Source organism: Protopterus annectens, chromosome 8.part0, assembly GCF_019279795.1.
Source record: "Protopterus annectens isolate FY-2018-M chromosome 8.part0, PAN1.0, whole genome shotgun sequence".
NCBI classification, from domain to species: domain Eukaryota; kingdom Metazoa; phylum Chordata; order Ceratodontiformes; family Protopteridae; genus Protopterus; species Protopterus annectens.
Genome location: NC_056741.1, coordinates 1254613159 through 1254631390, shown reverse-complemented (window position 1 = coordinate 1254631390; position 18232 = coordinate 1254613159). Strand labels below are relative to the sequence as shown.

Here is an 18232-nt window from a genome sequence, read left to right as displayed (position 1 = left end):
GGTAAACTTTCTGTTTCCCAACCACTCATCAAGGTTTCTCTTGAAGAGCGTTTAGCGAGGAGCTCCGCCTAATGTAGATTGGAATCTTGTTCCAGAGCATGGGAAGTCTCTAGGACAGGAATCTATCCCTCCAACACATCCTCTTTATTGTTGTGGTGAGGTTTAGATCCCTAGAGCATGTGGCTCGAAGGGATATGGTTTTCTTTTGGTGGAGCATGTCCATCAGTTCTGGGTTGAACATGGCCTTGTATGTCAGGCATAGATCACCTCTGAGTAGGCGGTATGCAACAGAGTACAGCTGGAGTTTCTTCAGTCGAGCTGCATAGGGCATCTGTTTGAGGCCAGTGATCCTCTTGGTGAGGTATTTCTGCAGTCTTTCCAGCTGTTGCAGGTGTCTTGTAAGGTACATCCCAAATGGGACGTTGTACTCTATGATGGGTGTGATGAGTGATGCGTAGAGGGGCACAATGACCTCTTTTGATCTGGATGCAAACCCTTTTGTGATGAGGTGGGCCACATAGAAGGATTTTCTAACCACTTTGGCGATGTGATTATCAAAGGAGAGATTACCATCTACTTGTGTCCTTATATCCCTTATTATGTCTTCCGTAATTAGGGGGCTACCACCTATGTGGTAGTTTGTGGGTACTTCATATTTTCCAAAGGGGATGATTATGCACTTTTTGGCATTTAGCTTGAGGCCATGGTTTTGACACCAGGTATCTGTCTCAGTGAGACCCTTTTGGAGGATGTCTGTGTCAGCCGGAGAGTCAATTACAGCCCCTAGTTTGCAGTAGTCTGTGAACTTGGTCAGCCATAGACCTCCTGTGCTTGTCTGTACCTCTGAGAAGTATATGCCGAACAGGAGGGGTCCTAGGACTGTGCCTTGGGGAATGCCACTTTTAACCGGTCTAGAGTCAGACCTAGCTTCCGCAACTCTTACCATGTGGGTTCTGTCCGTGAGCCAGCTGGCAACCCATCTCGTGATGTAGGAGTTTATGTTCAGGCTGGTGAGTTTGTCTATAATACCAGAATGGGGAATGGTGTCGAAGGCCTTTGCGAGGTCTAGGTAGGCTGTGCGGACCACCTTTCCTTCGTCTATGGCCTTGGTAACTGTCTCAAAGAAGCCCACCAGGTTTAGGAGGCATGATCTGCCCTTAAAGACGAACTGGGTAGGGTCCAGTGTTTGGAGGTTCCCAATGTCTCTGCTAATGAGATCCATGATGATGCGCACCACAGCCTTGCAGACCAAGCTAGTCAGGCTTATAGGGCGATAGTTCCCAGAGTCTGTTGTGGCTCCACCTTTGTGGAGTGGAATAACCATTGCTGTGCACCACTCTATGGGCACGTAGCCTGTGGAGAGGCTGAGTTTGAACAGTGTGTTTAGGTGAGGGGTTAGTTCATCTTTGAGCTTGTGTAGGACGCAGCCTGGGACACCGTCCGATCCCACTGATGCTGTGTTTTGGCTTTGGAGAGGGCTGTTTTAACCAGAGTGTCTGTGATTTCAAGGGGCACTACATTCTTTTGGTATGGTTATGGGCCCTTTTAGAGGTGGAAGGGGGGTGAAGTTTGCAGTGACCCTGTCTGCCAGGATGTCGGCAATATTGGTCGGTTCAGTGTATTTTGTGCCATTCTGCATTACCTTCGGGCAGATCTGAGAATTGCCACTCAGATTCTTGACATAGCTAAGGAATGTCTTGTGGTTATCTTTGGAGTTCTTGGCAAATTTTCTTTCGAAGCTAGCTTTGGATGATTTTATGAGGGAACATAGTTTCTTGCTGATATTGATCAGTGATGTCTTCCCTTCTTGGGATTTAACTCTTTTCTGTACTAGTTTCCTCCTTCTATTGTATAGCTTGTTTATGGCAGGGGTCCACCAGACTTGTTTCCTTTTCTTGGTGGAGTGAGTCTTGGTTTTGCTTGGGATAGCATGATCCATGCACTCTTGTAAGTGCCCATAGAGTGCATTAGTAAAGGATTTTGCAGCTTAGGCAGGGTTATCCTTTAGCATGGGGACTTTGAAAGTTTCCACCTCAGTCTTAAGTAACATGAAGTTTGCTTCTGAAAAGTTTTTCATGGTGGTTTCTTTGACCGGGGGTGGGGACGGAATGTGGATATCCAGAGTGATTAGTTTATGGTCAGATCTAAGCAGCGAGGGGTTGAACTCCGGTGTGGAACACCAGTCGCCCATGTTGGTGATGACCAGGTCCAGTATGTTGTCACCTCTGGTGGGGGTGTTGACCAACTGATCCAGGGCATTTGAGTTTATAAATTCTAGGAAATGTTGGGCAAGGGAGTTAGTACTTGAATAGTTCTCCCAGTTTGGGCAAGGGAGTTAGTACTTGAATAGTTCTCCCAGTTAATGTTTGGGTAACTGAAATCACCCAATATCGGGGTGTTTGGTAAGATCTTTATGTTTCCCAGTGGTTCCAGAAATGTGGAAAGGGGGTCCTGGGACATAGTTATCTGTAGCAAGCTACAATTTAAATTACAGCTTTGCCCGTTGTTAGTTGCACGTGGATGATCTCTGAAGCATCGTGCTGTGCCACTAACCTGGAGGTGTGAGTATCCTTGATGAATATAGATACACCCCTGCCTTTTGTATTTCTGTCCAGGTTATGTGGCTATGAGTTGTAGTCTGGCACTGCTGGGGTGCTCTCTGGAGCCTTAAACCAGGTTTCTGTTACTGCACATATAAATCGATTTTTTTCCATACTGCAGAGTGCCTCTCGTGTGTGCATTTTGAGGTTAAGACTTCTGGCATGGAGTAGCATTACCCTCAGTTTTTTGTTACTTGTGCTATTTATGGCGATGGTTTTTTGTCTTTTGAGCCTTGGCTAAAAAAGGCACTATGGGGGTGGCAAGAGCCTTGGCCAGTATTCGAAAGCCTAAGGGTGACAGGTGCAAGCCGTCTCTAGCGAAGCAGTGTGGCTTGTCGAGCATGTCATCCCAGGCTGACAGACACTGGATCCCCTTTGAATGACACTAGAAACTTAGCCAATTATTTTATTTTATTTTATTTTACATTTGTTTACCGGGCTAGTCTAACTGGATACATGTCCATTTTCAGTAGAGGCCCGGGGAGATAAGCTCCTATGTAGGACAATGAAATTAACACAATCACAACTAATAAAACTTTAGACAAAATAAAAACTATTAACAGTGTCTATTACACGTTAACACAGTAATATTTACAGTGCAGAAATACAGGCATAACAAAGGAATGGAAATACAATCAAGGTATGTTAGAGATAGTTTAGTAAATTAGTTGGATAAGGAGGAGTTGCTGTGTGTGAGTAGACAGGGTAATAAGAGAAAAAAGAAAATTTCGAGACACATATAGACTAGTCAGGTTTGGAGCAGGGGCATAACCAGTGAGTTCTGAGGAACAATTTCAAATTATTTTTGAAGCAGGATAGTGAGGGAAGTGTGGAGAGTTCATTTGGTAGGCGATTCCAGGCTTTTCCAACTATGTTACAGAAAAGGGAGTCACCAGCCTTATTGTTTGTTTTAGCAGTATGTATTAGAAGTTTCTGAGAAGACCTTAAGGATTCCAGGTTTTTATAGAGAGTGATTAGTGTGGAAAGAAATAGGCGTTTTGGAAGGTTTGTAAAGAGTGTTATGGACTATAGTTAGTTGATGGAATTTAATTAGATTTTGAAGTTCGAGCCATCCTAGTTGCTTTAAATTAAGGCAGGGATGGGTTCTAAAAGGGTTGCCTGTAGCAAATCTAGCAATGTTATTGTAGGACATTTCCAATTTGATAAGATTATTTTTAGATATGTTAGTAAAAATAGGAGAGGCATAAAGAAGAGAGGATATTAGATGAGTGTGTGCTATAGTGGTTCGAGCTGAAGGTAGGAGAAAGGATTTTATCCTATAGAGCGAGCCTATCTTTTTGTTGACTGTTTTTATAGTGTTGTTAATGTGGATGTCAAAGTTCAAATTATTGTCAATGGTGACACCTAATAGTTTTGTGGTTGGTTCAGGGTATATAATAGTTTTATTGGTAGAGTTTACTGAGAAGTCCATTGGGAGGGACTTTTTAGTAGGAGAGAAAAGGAGGAGTTTAGTCTTTTTGGGGTTTAGGAGAAGGCATCTATGTGTGAACCATTGCTCAACTGTGTTAGATACTTGTTGGGTAAGAGAGAAGTTCTGGAGAAGAGGGGGCTGAGCATATCAGTGTAGAGTCATCCGCATATTGTATGCATGTAGCTTGGGGGATTGCCAGGTGAAGGTCATTGATGAATATGGAAAAGAGTAGAGGTCCAAGGATGGAGCCTTGAGGGACACCCAGGTTGACGGGCAGGTGAGTAGAGAGGGATTTGTGCCACAGTACGGCCTGTTTTCTTTTATCAAGGTAGGACTGGAACCATTTTATGGAGGATGTATCAAGTGACAGGGATTTTAGTATTTTGATGAGAATTTGGTGATTTACCATGTCAAAAGCTTTAGATAGGTCAATAAATAGGGCTGAAGAGAGTTTGTTTAGATTACGTTTTTTGTTGATACAATCTGTGAAGGAAAGAAGGGCAGTAGTAGTGCTATGTGAAGGTCTAAAACCATGCTGACAGTTGGCTAGTAAGTTATTTTTTGTTAGATGGTCAAGTAATTGTCTGTGAATGCATTTTTCCATGATATTTGCCAGAGGTGAGAGGAGGGCAATGGGGCGGTAATTGGAGAGTTCAGTGGATTGACCTCCCTTGTGGAGGGGGATAATATGGGAAATTTTCCATAAACTTGGGATAGAACTTTCAGTAATAGTTCTATTGATTAGGATAGAAATAGGATAGGCAATGGCTTTGGCGGATAGTTGTAGGAATTCAGCAGGTAGTTGGTCTGCTGAGGGGGAGCATGGTTTCAGTTTCTGTAGAAGGGTTTGAATATAGGATGTTGGTATGGGTTGAAAGTGAAATGTAAGGGGTGAGGTTGATTCATCGGAAGGTAGAGTGAAGCTATTTGGTGATAGTTGACTAGCTAGTGTTTATACAGCATCAGTAAAAAAAGGTATTAAAAGCGTTAGCTATATTCATCGGTGTTTTGCCTTCAGTGTTTTGAGGGTTTGGAGTAGTGGATTGTCCTGGATGGAGTAGTTGGTTGATACTAGACCAGAATTTCTGTGGCTTGTTTTGATTAGCTTGTTGGGATTGCAGGTAGTAGTTATTTTTGTCAGATAATATAGCTTTTTTAGTTTCATTTTGTAGTTGTCTGAATTTTTGTTGGTCTATAGGGTTTTTAGTTTTCCTCCATTTTACCCAATGTTTGTTTCTCATATTGATTTTATGTATGGTTTCTTTTGAGAGCCATGGAGCATGTTTGGTTTTAATTCTAATTAGTCTGGATGGGGCATGGTGGTTGAGGATGGCAAGGAAGTTGGAGTTAAAGTAACTAACGGCTTCATCTAAAGGAAGGTTTTGTAAGGGTGACCAGTTACATGCTTTTAATTCCATCTGGAAAAGTTGAGGGTTAAAGTACTTTTTAGACCTGATGTTTTTAATGGATGTTGGGGAGGGAAAGTTGATTTTATGTCTGATGATATAGGTAAGAGAGTGGTCACTTAAATCATCAGGGAGGGTTCCCGAGTCATAAATGTGAGGATGATGGTTAATGAGAATCCAGTCTAATAAGCTTGATTTCTTGTTAGATTTATTTATTCTGGTAGGGGAGGTAAAGGTTTGGGAATACCCATATAGGTTAATATGGTTTGTGGGGAGGCTGCTGCAGAAGCAGGTCCAGTCAATATTTGTGTCACCTAGGATAATGGTTTCTTGAGGTAGGTTTTGGGAAAGCCAGCAAAGTAAATTTTCCATAGTTGCTGTGTTATTACCAGGAGGTAGATATATGCAGATAATATAGATAGATTTGGAATTGTTAAGAAGAAGTTTAGATATAAGAATTTCTGCATTAGAGTCTAAAGGTGGTTTGCAGTTATAAGTGGTTAATTGTAAGCTAGGTTTATATAGGATAGCAACCCCTCCACCTTTCTTGGATGTACGGTCTAGTCTCAGGATATTGTATCCAGGTGGGATAATTTCATTATTTTTGGTTGCTGGTTTTAACCAGGTTTCTGTTAAGCAGAGAATATCAAAGGAATAGATTTCAGTTAGAGCTTGGAGTTGAGTAACTTTGTTATTTATACTGCGGATATTAAGATGGGCAATTAAAAGGGAGTTAGATGGTTTAGACAGGGCTTGGGTAGTAGAATCATTGAGGTTGATGAGAGAGGAGTTGTTTGGGGGCCTGGGTTAGGGTGGATGTCACCATCCTTTAAAGAGAGTAGCATGCTTAGCTTATATGGGTTGGGTAGTCTGCTGTATAGTGATAGACATTTTCTGGGGTTTAGATTGGTGTATTTTGTGTGTAGTGTTCTATGATATTTAGGAAGTATGTAGTTAGATGAGGATGCCGTTTTAGCGTGAATAAAATATAGAGGTGAGTTGGTTTCTTTTTTGGGATAGTTTTGGTTTGGGTCTAGTGGATTTTCAAAAGAGGTGAATAGATGTGTGAGGATTAAAGGAGGTAGTAGTGAGAGTGTGAATAAGAGTGTGAAAAAGAATGGGATGGATTGTTTATTCATTATATGTGTAGCTGGTGTTTTATGTAGGTAGAAAATAGAAATCTATAGTGAGGAGATGAGAGAGCGAGTAGAGTGTGGTGTGATAGGAGGAGGGGAGTGAGGTTAGTATTAGTGGGCTTTGGAGTCAGGAGAGTGTGTAGGGAGAAAAGATAGTGGGAAGGGCGTCTTTCAAGAGGAAAAGGTAGGATTATAAGGTATGATTATAGGGTATTGGGAAGAGGAAGGGGTGTGGTTAGGGAGTAATTGGAAGAAGAAAGATGTGGTTAGAGAGTAGCAGGAAGAGGAGGAGGTATGGGTAGGAAGTATAAAGGTAGGACCCCTAGGGGTGGGTGGGAATTGGGGGTAGGGAGGGGAGCGGAGTGAGCCCGCAGGGCAAATGGAGTGGGTAGAGACAAGTTGAGTGTTGCAGGAGATCAATCAGTGGAATGTTGACTGAAAGGTAAGTTAAGTTAAGGTAGTGGAAGAGAGATAAAATAAGTATAGAAGCAGATTTGCAAGGCTAATAGTGGGAGAGTACAGTAATGCAGGAGGTGTGGAAGGAGATTAGTAGCAGGTGAGGACAGTAGTCTACTAAGAGTGGAATTTCCTAGGGGTTTGGGATAGGCAAACGCTAGGGACTATGAGAGGGTGCCACCTAGTGGCCAGGAGCTGGTATAACAGTAGTAGTACTTTCAGGGGGAAGGCCGGTCTAGGGCTGAAAAAGGACGCTCAGTACGGTCAGAGACAGTAGTGAATGTCCAGACAGGGGCAGTTGTTACATTATGGGTTAAAAAAAAGGGAGTATGGCTGCTGGCTGACCAGGCTGAGAAGTCTTTGCTTACATTAGTGAGGAACATGCATACTACAAATTAGCTGTATAGCAAGTTAGAAGACCACACATACTTTCTTCCTTCCTTTGGTAGGAGAGTACAGGGGAGGACAAATAGGGTGTTGAGACAGCTGATAAGTTGGAAAAGGATCCTGAGTTGCCAGGGAGGGTTTTAACCCTGATGGAGCGTAGGCCAGCTGGAGTGCTATTGGAAGTTAAATAGAAGACAACAAGCACGGGGGGAGAAGAAATAAGATCCTTAGTAAGGTAGTTCAGGTACAAAAATGCTCAAGCATAAACATAAACTACAATAATTATGCATATATACCCAAAAACAGGTTTTGAACAGAAGTGGCTTAGAGCTTTCATCAATTGTTGAAATTGATAATTTTTTCTTTATACTGTGGTATTCTTGGTGACGGCAGGATGCTACTCAAGGTCAGGGTCATACCAGCCTGGGCTATGTGATCAGAGAGCTCTTCCATGTCTCTTTTCATGTAGTACAGGGAGGTACGGCCCAGGTCATTCACACCAACATGAACAATGACACAATAATATTTGTACTTATTCTGGAGTGACCTGAGTGCTTCTGTTATGTGGCGGATCTTGGCACCAGACAGGCAGCTAACAGTAACCTTCTCCTTGTTCAGCCTAGTGAGTGGGATGTCAGTGTGCCTGAATTACTAGTGTGTTGGGTATGTTATTTTGCCTTAAGGACTGAGATTGCATGGCACACTGGTTTTGTGAAGTATGTGTTTCATGGTTTGTGTTGGGGGTTGGAGGTTGCTTGGGTGTCTGCTTTGGAGGTCTCTGTTGTTTTTGCAGATTTTTATTTAGAGCCTCCAAGTATGTTTTCATGTATTTGTGTGTTTTTTTGCCGGTGCTGGTTTCATAGGTCTACGTGTGACTGATGGTGTGATGCAAGTAATTCCCTTCTCCTCTTGACTGTCTGATCCAGTCTTGGGTTGAGAGAGCTTAGCCTCCAGTTTGGCTGTATAATTGCATCTCTCACATGTATTAGTGTTTGGTGGTAGGAGAAGAGGGTTGTCTGTGTACACGAGGCAGTTGTAACATTGCCTCAAAATGCTCAGATTCACCAGTTGGACCGGAGAGTACACCTGAAACTGCCCTTTGGACATGCCTGGATAGGTACAGTAAACTGTTTTAATGATTGGCTGGAAAGGTTGAATAGAGAGCCTTGTCCTTCTCTACAGTATGGGGGGGGTCTAGTGCTAAGGTTTATTAGTGCTTGCTATGAGTTTTGAGCAAGTGCCGGGCTGAGAAGAAAATGGCTTGAGTGCTTAGGTTGAAAGTTTGTCTAATTCCAAGGGAAAAATTGAAGAGTAGACTTTGTGGAGCCGGGAATACTTACACCCTAGCTAACTGGCGCTGCCCCGCATGCAAAACCACACAAATGCGGGTTTTATAGCAGGGAAATGAAAGAGAGAAATTAGCCCAAAATGGCCAATAAACTACTAATTTCTGAGCTGAAACCACTCCTCGAGGGACAGATAAGATGCCCAAAGCTCCCCTCTCTCACAGGTGAACAGAGAAACTTAATTCTATCCAAGTAAGGTATGGGCAAACACAGAAACTTGTAACACAGCCCTGAATTCAGCACTAACCTGAAAACTGGACTATACTAGCTTAGAAAGGTGGGAAAAAAAAGTATATTTTTTGGGGGGTTTTTTCCAAAAAATAAAGCAGATACAATAAAAAAAAACACTTTAAATGCACAGAAATGGCCATCACACTTGAGTGTGTAGCCTACAACAGTTAAACAGGTAATTTAAACACAAAAGCAACTTTGTTAAAGAGCAGGCAGTAAAATAAGTACAATATGTGGCTGAAACTCAAAAAAAAAATCTGCGTTTTAGGTGGAATTAGCTAAAGCCAGCAAGAAAATGCAGAAAAATTATACTTAAAATCACTCTAAAGTCTCTCTTTTGTCTCTCTGCTGCTGTAGAACTTTGCAGGGCACCAGGCTGCTTCTCCTGAATCAAGGGTTCAATTAATAGACAAAATCTCCTTCCCAGCAACCCTGGCATACACTTTCCAAAGGAAGCTGAGAAGTGTGATCCCAACATAACTGAACACACTCTCCGGAGTCATTTTCTGAAAATGGAGACCACCACTTCAGTCTGACAATCCTGAGGCACTCACCCAGCCTTCCGACAATCCTGAGACACTCACCCGGCCTTCCTCTAACAGCATGTTAACCACAATAAAACAAAGTCCAGAGCGCTGATCTCATCTGCTCCCACAGATTTGGCAGAGCAGCACTGTTTCATCATTGTACTGCCGTAATCTACTGAAATGAATCAAATTTCTACTACCCGTTTACAGAACTGCCTTCTTAGAAGAAGACATGTCCACTTGGTTCAGAAGTCCTTAACTGAAACAGGTGCTGTCTTCCTAGCTTGTCAGTATCTATCAGTCAGATCCAGACAGACCCCTCCCCACAATGGAAGGGCTCTTACTTTAACAAGATGGCTTCCTTAACTGCTGGTAGCCAATAGTGAGTCATAAGGTCACTGCCACACATCTTTTGAGCATTAAAAAGAGAAATAAAGTGGGGGGCTTACCCCCCCAATGTATGGACCCCCCTAACTAAATATACCAACTCCAAGATCGCTCTACAGCAGAGAAAGAACAAAATCTGCGTAACGGCCAAATGACTCACTTCCCTGTGTGGAAACGGTTGTTCGCAATTTTCAGACTTTGACATTTTGTGATTGAGCTTTAGGTGTTTGATAACCTAAGGTTTCGATCACATAATACGGAACTGGTCCCCAAGGTGGGTTTGGCATAATGGCTAAAGTCTATGCCTCATAAACACAAGGTACAGAGTTTTAGTTCTGGCCCCATGTTATTGCCTAAGCTTAAAATGGCCCTTTAGGACTGTTAGCCCAGTATTCACATATGAACATATAACTCTTTACTGCCATCTCAACTACAGAGGTCCTTAACAACCTTGACCTCCCCAGGTATACAAGAAAAGTTCTGCTGGAGGTTAAGTTTAGGTCCTTAACAAGGTCTATTCAGACAACACAACCTGACCTTCCCAGGTATACAGGAAAAGTTGTTCTGCAGGTGAAATCTGAACTCATCCTACACAGAAGCATCAGTTAAGTATTCCCAAGAAATCCAAATGAAATCATCATTACATATCTGGTTTTCCTACGTCATTCTGCTGCATCAGTCATCTGATCCATCTCATTTCCAAATGATGGCCAGTTAATAACATGGCACCTCTCCTGGACCAACTTCCCAGAACATACAGCCTCATGTCAGATGGCACAACTAGACAATCAATGACCTTCGAACAAGGTGCTTTGATACCAAATACACTTAAAATACCATGTCTGAACACAAGGGTGCTTCTGTTATAGATAGGCCATGAGTAGTGTGACACCTGTGCACTGGCCCAGTAATCAAGGAGCCTCAATCCTCACCACTAGCGCCAGTGAGGGGCATGCACATTGGGGTAATAAATACACACATAGTAAAGCACAATTTCCCTTAAGAGCACACAGAGATTACTGGGTTTCCCCCTTTCTCTCCAGATCCCCAATAAGACTCACCACTGGCACAGCTATAGGGTCCAGATCTCAGCCTAATGGTCAAGTTAAACCCTCCAGCACCATCCCTGGTCAACCAGTGCTTTGTGTCCCTGCCCAAGTAGCTGGCACACACACACTTTAGGATCTGATTTATATACAAAACACACAGACACTCCTGGGGAAGGCTGGCACAGATTCTCCAGCTGTGCCCCCTTTCTGCCCAGACTGTAAGGTAGTACAGACAGCCACCAACCACTAATATCAGCTACTATAAGGTCCTTCCCAAAGGGTGACCAGTTTCACTGTGTAATATTACTGTTATCCAAATATTAAGTGTGACGAACAGCAAGACTATTGGAGTGGCTTGGACAGCATCTCCAAATACATGCCAAGTACTCTAGAGCTTAAATTCTCTCGGCACAAAACAGCCACAGTTGAAAGGTTTAAAAATATTTAATAATAAACAAAAACACAAGACAAATCTCATCAAGTCAACACAGTGCTAATCAAGAGAGTTCAGAAATCACAGGAACTTTAAAACAATATTGTAGGATAGTCTGACAAACATAGAAAACAGCTAGACTAATCTGGCTAAATTCCTAAGAGAAATCACTGTTCTTTACTTGCATACAGAGCAAGCAAGTGCTGGTGAGTAGATGTTCTTACTAGATCCCACACAAGATACAAAATGCTCAATCTTTCTTTCCGAGAAAGTCTTAAATTGAGAATACCCAGTACTGCTGAGTCATTTCACATTACATCATTTTATCACTTCTTTATTTCCCAGGCTAACAGAAACTCAAAATTTACATTTCTCTGTAAGCTGCACCTGGCCAGGAAGCCATAGCAATAAAAAGACACTTTCACATGTACAATCTAGTAATTACCTCTGTCTTAACAATAGAAAGAATTTGCTAGCCCAGACATCCTGCCTCCAAGCTTGAGATCAAACACAGTTGTAATCCTTTACTTAACAGCTTTCTTCCAGCAGGGTGCAGTGTGGTTACATTTTTGAAGTTCAGCATATAACACAGTTTTCTTACATTTGTAAAAACAAGCCTGTAGATTATATTAATATTTACAATGACATAGAATTATCTACAGAGTTCTACCTAGTTAGGCTGGCAGCCCTCACAAGTAGCATGGAAATCAAAACAATTCATTGTTGGCATTCAGAACAAGCAACCCATTCCTCTCACACATACCCCTTAAGGAATCTCCCTCATTCCCTACACAACAATTTGATTCTCTCTATACAGAATTTGTATTTGGTACCTTGTAGAGTAGTACATCCACTATCCAAGAAGGACGAATAATCTTTAAGAGATGTTAAACACATACACAGGAAACGGACTACTTTCATTTCTACATCTCACTATTACACCGAGGTAATCTTCTTGTTTAATGGTATATATACACTTGTGTTCTCAAATTATCATGCAGAATTCAGTGTGTTACATCACATTGCAGATAACAGAGGCTAGATCCCTGCAATACTCAAAAGAGAAGAGGATACATGGTGGTTAGGATATTTACTTCCTAAACCAGCCTCAAAACTTGCCACATTTCTATAAGGTGCACCAGGTTTGAGTGTTAAGGTCTGAAGAAAGAACACAATTAGAAAACTTTTATAAAGTATAGGAATCGGTAAGGCACTGTCAGCTTGGCTTTAAGGATATGATGCACATTTAGGCAATAAAATGAAGCTTAAATGTCCGTACACATCACTAGTGGTACCTTGTATCAGAGTTTGGTGTGTTATGTCCTGATCTAAGTGGAGACTCTAGTTTCCTATAGGCAGTTGAACAATCCTGCCTCACCACCAGTTTATACACCCTAACTGCAAGTTTTCTTAAAGGATGCAAGCACTAAAAAAAGGCAGTTCTGTTTTTGGTAGCACTTAACTATAGGATAACCATTTTCTGATTTAGATAAGTAGTCTATATTGAATGTCTCCCACAGAACTGGAAAACTGAAAGAAAAAAATAACTGCAAATTGAGAGCAAGGCATACCCTGAATACAGAAGTGTTTTTGACTGAAAAGTACCAATAAAAGTCTGACTCGGTGTGAAAAGTCCAAAATTATGGTATTTCAGAGAATACCCTTTACTTCAATGTACAGTGATATCAGAGTTTAATAAAGACACATATATAGCAGGGGAACAGCCCTCATGCTGGGGGTACTTTAACAGTGGTACTGTGAATGTCGTAAGCATTTAAGACATTCACAGTACCACTATTAAACTACATCACATCAACAAGAACAGTGAGAAACAGAAGGCTAAGCAAACAATGCCAAAGACCCCTACAAACACTTAAAAGAATATCCTTTAGTACAGACATTAACCATTCCAACTTGCATTCATTTAAGCTCTTCAGGCACCACTGCCTCTTTACAACTGCAACCTATAAGCACTGTCCAGTTAAGTGACTTGCGCAGTCACACACACACACAGAGATCTACAGGATGACTCTCACTGACAGTTTACAGCTTTAACACTCTGGCTTAAACCACATAAACTGACATTTAACTCTACAGATCTCGCTGTAAAGATAAGCACTAAATCATCCAGACGCCGGTTAACCAGGCAGACTCACCTATCACAACTTATAACAGGAAGCTTGAGGATTAACACTGTATCGCTGACAACAACACTTGAGACAGTGAGTAAAACAGCTAAGCACATATAAGGCTGTGCTTTATTTAAACCCCCAAGATAAAAATACCGGATGCAAGCAGAATAAAACAAGGGTGGAATTCTAATCATCCTTTTGAAAAAGTTACAAATAAATAGAACAGGATCTGCAGCCACCAGCAATTACTCTCAGAAAAATGATATATATTTTCCCAGCATAGCACAGGTATTGTAAATGTTACTACTCTGTCTGTAACCTTCATATGTTCATAAACAAGGATGTTAATGAACAAAGATCTTTTACATAAAACAATGTTCACAGTCTAGTTTTTTTTTTAAACCATGACATTTACACGACTCCATAACTATTATTAACTAAATAAACTACAGGACCCAGTCTATACTGCCCTCTTCTCAGACAGCACAAATGGCATTATTTATTATATACAGTTGATAAAGATGGTCTTTTTATATAGTGTCCATGTATTATCAGAAGACAGTCAAGCAGAAACCTTCAAATAGTTTGCATTTAAACTCTAGGGACAGTGTTTATTAACAGAATAAAACTTGACGCTGTAATAACAAAACAGAAGCACATCATTAATGCTAGGCCTGTCTTTTGAAAACTTCCTTGTAAGCAATACAATTAGTTAAGACAAGTGTAACTTATATTTGTATCAAAGACCAGTGGTTGGCCAACAGGTTACAACCCAGCCCACTAAAGCATTTTATCTGCCCCACAACCCATTTCTCTCATTTCCTCCTCTCACTGACTGCACACAAAAGACAGAGCCATCACAGTGCCATGAATTGTGGACGTTATAGTCCTGCTCCCAAACCTTAATTTTAGTAGCAGAATGGATAACACTTCAACAAATTTAGATTTATAGTATTAGCACCAGATTTACAGTATTTGCACCAGTTACATGCCAAATGTGATGGCTGCCACTGAGTCAGAGTCTAGCATATTATGGAGTTCATTGAAAATAAGGAAAGCTTGTTGGTGGGAAGTGTTAAGTCCAAAGAACAAACAATCAGCTTTGGGGTATTTTCAGGCTGCTGCACTAATTATTTTAGGTAACAGAGAACCTCTGCAAAATAAGGGTATGGGTACAAGAATTCTTCTGACTGAATGGCCCCTAATTTTGTTCTGTGTTGCTTTTGTCTCAGTTTTGTGCCAATATGAAAAAAATTCTTTACAAAATATATATATTCATACTGCAATAGTTACTTGTGATTATTTCTACATTGCTTGTAATTCTTTAGCAATAAATTTGACAGCTGTGTGAGAAACACTAATTGCAGAAGCTGCTGAGCATTTTTTCTTCACCCGTATATAGGTTCCGCACTAGCTCCAGATGAAAAGATACTGACAGATTTCATACAACTTAGCATGTACAAAATGTGTCAGTATTTTATGCTGAATATTTCTTCACTGTAAGTCTTAGCACAGTAAATGTTCAGCTTTGTTAAAACCAAACTGTATTCATATTTGAGGACTTACTGCTTATATCACCAAGTCCAAAACAAAAATCTTACACAAGAGTACCTCGCCTCTTCCTTGATTTGCACTTGTACCAAGCCCCTACCCTTAAACTGCGGTGGTGGTGCTTCGGTAGCGTTGTCTCACAGTAAGACGTTGTCCTGTTCGATTCTCAGTTAGAGCATCTTCTATGTGGAGACATGCGTGAATGGGCGTACCTTCGTTGAAGGTTGTGCGTCAGGGCCGGCAACTCAGCACGTAAAAATCTGCTGCCAATCATTAGCGGACCGGAGTTCTGCTGTGGCGACCCCCTAACCGGGAAAAGCCGAAAGACAACAACAACCACCACCAAGCCCCTACCCTTCAAATCCTGACTACCTCTACCTAATTATTACTTAAATCCTTTCACTTCACAACCACATTAGTTTTCTTTATCTCAAATTAACACTAACCTAACAAGTCAAAAGGTAGCACTGTCTCATTTTGTGACTTATGTTTTGTATTAATTATAACTAATTGATAAATTTAGTTTTTCATTCACTTTAATTTATTATGTTCATGTTATTGTGAAGCTTTACCAAATTGTTAAATAACTGTTTATGTTTCTTTTTGAGCTTTTCTCCCTGGGCCTCCTCTGAAAATGGGCTCCTACTGGCCCAGTGGACTATCCCAGTAATCAAATACCAATAAATAAATAAAATAAATAAATCTTGGGCTTTGGTGGATAAAAAAATACTGCCAGACATCAGATGTTGCGGTACTCGAGAATTTCTAATACAAAATACGGATTTTTGTGTTTTCTTTATATTTACAAAATCTGATTCAGGTTTCTTACTGTAACCATGTTGGACAGTGTACATGTCTCATAGCAAAACATTTAAATACATTACTTAGGTCACTATTATAATTTGTGTTTATTTGCTCACATACATAAATATGAGAAGCATACAGAGGAAGCCCATGGATGAAAGTGACTAACTCCTGTTTACTGTTAATCATTTTGAAGCAGCCACTGTTCTGGTTGCACATACCTACTGCGCATTTACACACAAAAAAAAATGTGCCCATTATTTTCTTTGATGGTATTTGTCAATGGGGCAGTGTATGCATCTGATAGCAGCATTAATGTGGTCATTATTTCTCTTTATCAGATCAAATTCAGGCATCTCAAGTGTGCAGAAACTGACTGTAATTGGTTACCGAGGTGGCACACTGCTTTCACTCTGGTGGGTATACAAAGCAGATACCCACTGGATATACAAAGCAGATACCCACTGGATATAGTAATGTGGCACTCACTCAAGCTTTACTAATTTTGGTATGTGATCTCCTTACCAAAAAAGGCTAGACACCAAGAAATAACTCTTGGTAAGGCCATAAATCACTTCTAGCAGAAAAAGATTCAGTACTTGGCACTATGCTTTCATTACCCTAGCTTTATTCGCCACGGTTAAAATTTATACAAAAGTTAAGCCAAGTGCCTCTCACTAGACCATAAGAAATACTTGTGGGAGGATACCACTTCATGGCTACCTCTTATGCTAACTAATCCTTGGGGGTTGGAGACTCTAAAGACACCATAATACGAAAAGGGATATCGATCCATAAGTATGTTGGTGTGAAGGTCTTTTAATACTTACTCTTTATATACTAAGTAATTCCTCTCCACCATTAGCACTACTACGTGCATCACTCCTCCTCACAAGATTTATTTACAGTCATAATAATAAAAAAAAACTGACAACTCTCTCCAGTAATATTTAACGTATCCCGATCATGTACACACACAAGTTCTTAACACAAGCCTAACATATTGTTAGCTTAATATAATACAATCAGCTGACTGTCATTTTCTTCAACAAACTGGTAGCACACTGCTTACAGGAAGAGCCCATAACCAGATTGCATCTTACATAGCAAGTAGCAACCCTCCAACTGAAATAACAGAAACTGTACGTTGTAATTTCTTTGTTGACAATACCACGCATTTTATAAAGTTGCTATCTTAGAGCTGGCACAGACTGTCAAAATCCAATTATTTCCTATTAACATAAGTAACCTTTCCGGAGAAGCAACTGGAATCAGAGCAAACTTATTACGTTAAAAAGAGACACCCTGGTGAAACTACAAAACAATCCTGAATGGTAACGTCTCTATCAGGAATCTCTAAATAATGCTGAGTCAAAAAGCCAACCGATATAGATCGTGTTTATTATTGTGAATTTCAACATCAAACTAAAACACCAATACTATTAGCAACTTACCAATGATCCGAAAAGCAAACACAAGGAAATTAGAATGAATTGTACATTAAGCCAACTTCCTGCTCAGTGATAAGCCTATAAACAAAGCACGCACTACAGCCATTACTCGCCTTTTTATTCATGTTTGTATGTAGCACAATTCAAACTACCGTACATTAACTTTCAACGCAAGTCCCCTTCCCCTCTGACAATCTTTTTTTTTTTTTTTTTTTTACTTCCCGCCTTACGCTTTAAACGTTTGCATGACGTCATACAGCTGCAAAAATTGTAAATACTGTTCACGCAGAAAATGTTCTGTGGATTCCATAGACACACGCATTTTGCGTGGTTTTGTGGGACTTGTGACTCATATAGTAAAAATTGTTTTTTGTTTGTACTACTCCTAACCTTGCGCTTATGTGTTTCCCATACCCCCACCCACACACATACCCAATCCTTTCTCAATTTAAATTTGGGTAAACTACCCCCTACTAAAAACAGAAAGAACAGTTTGCCAGCGTGATCGATCACAAACAACTTTACAAAAGTAAAGTGATAATACTGGTGGGAATGGAAACGACAAATACCACTTGAGTGACAAATGCTGTTTGACAGTCCTGCATTTTTGCAGCTGAACTTGCAATTAACCGTCCTGGACCTCTTTCAATCAAACATGAGACTATCACCATAGGCGATGTAAGCATAGACTGGCAAACTATTGCATCTGACTAGGGTTACCACCTGTCCCACTTTGAGAGGGACAGTCCCTCTTTGGGCAGCTGTGTCCTGACAAAAAATTGTAAAAATGGCAAATGTCCTGAGATTTTAGGACAAATTTATTTCCTATATTTTATGTAATGGTTGCATAAAACAGTTATTCTGTATCTAAAATACCTAAATGTTATAAGAAACAGAATAAGCA

At 40.7% G+C, this 18232-nt stretch overlaps 1 protein-coding gene across 1 annotated transcript in view; it reads right to left on the bottom strand.

Moving 5' to 3' along the window:
* HAUS5 (HAUS augmin like complex subunit 5) overlaps positions 1 to 17535 on the bottom strand; it is a 1223310-nt gene extending 1205775 nt beyond the window's left edge. Inside the window, exon 1 of the mRNA XM_044080749.1 lies at positions 17332 to 17535. The gene's annotated coding sequence lies outside the window, so the exon portion shown is untranslated. The remainder of the gene's footprint in view (positions 1 to 17331) is intronic.
* Between the last annotated feature and the right edge of the window lie 697 nt (positions 17536 to 18232).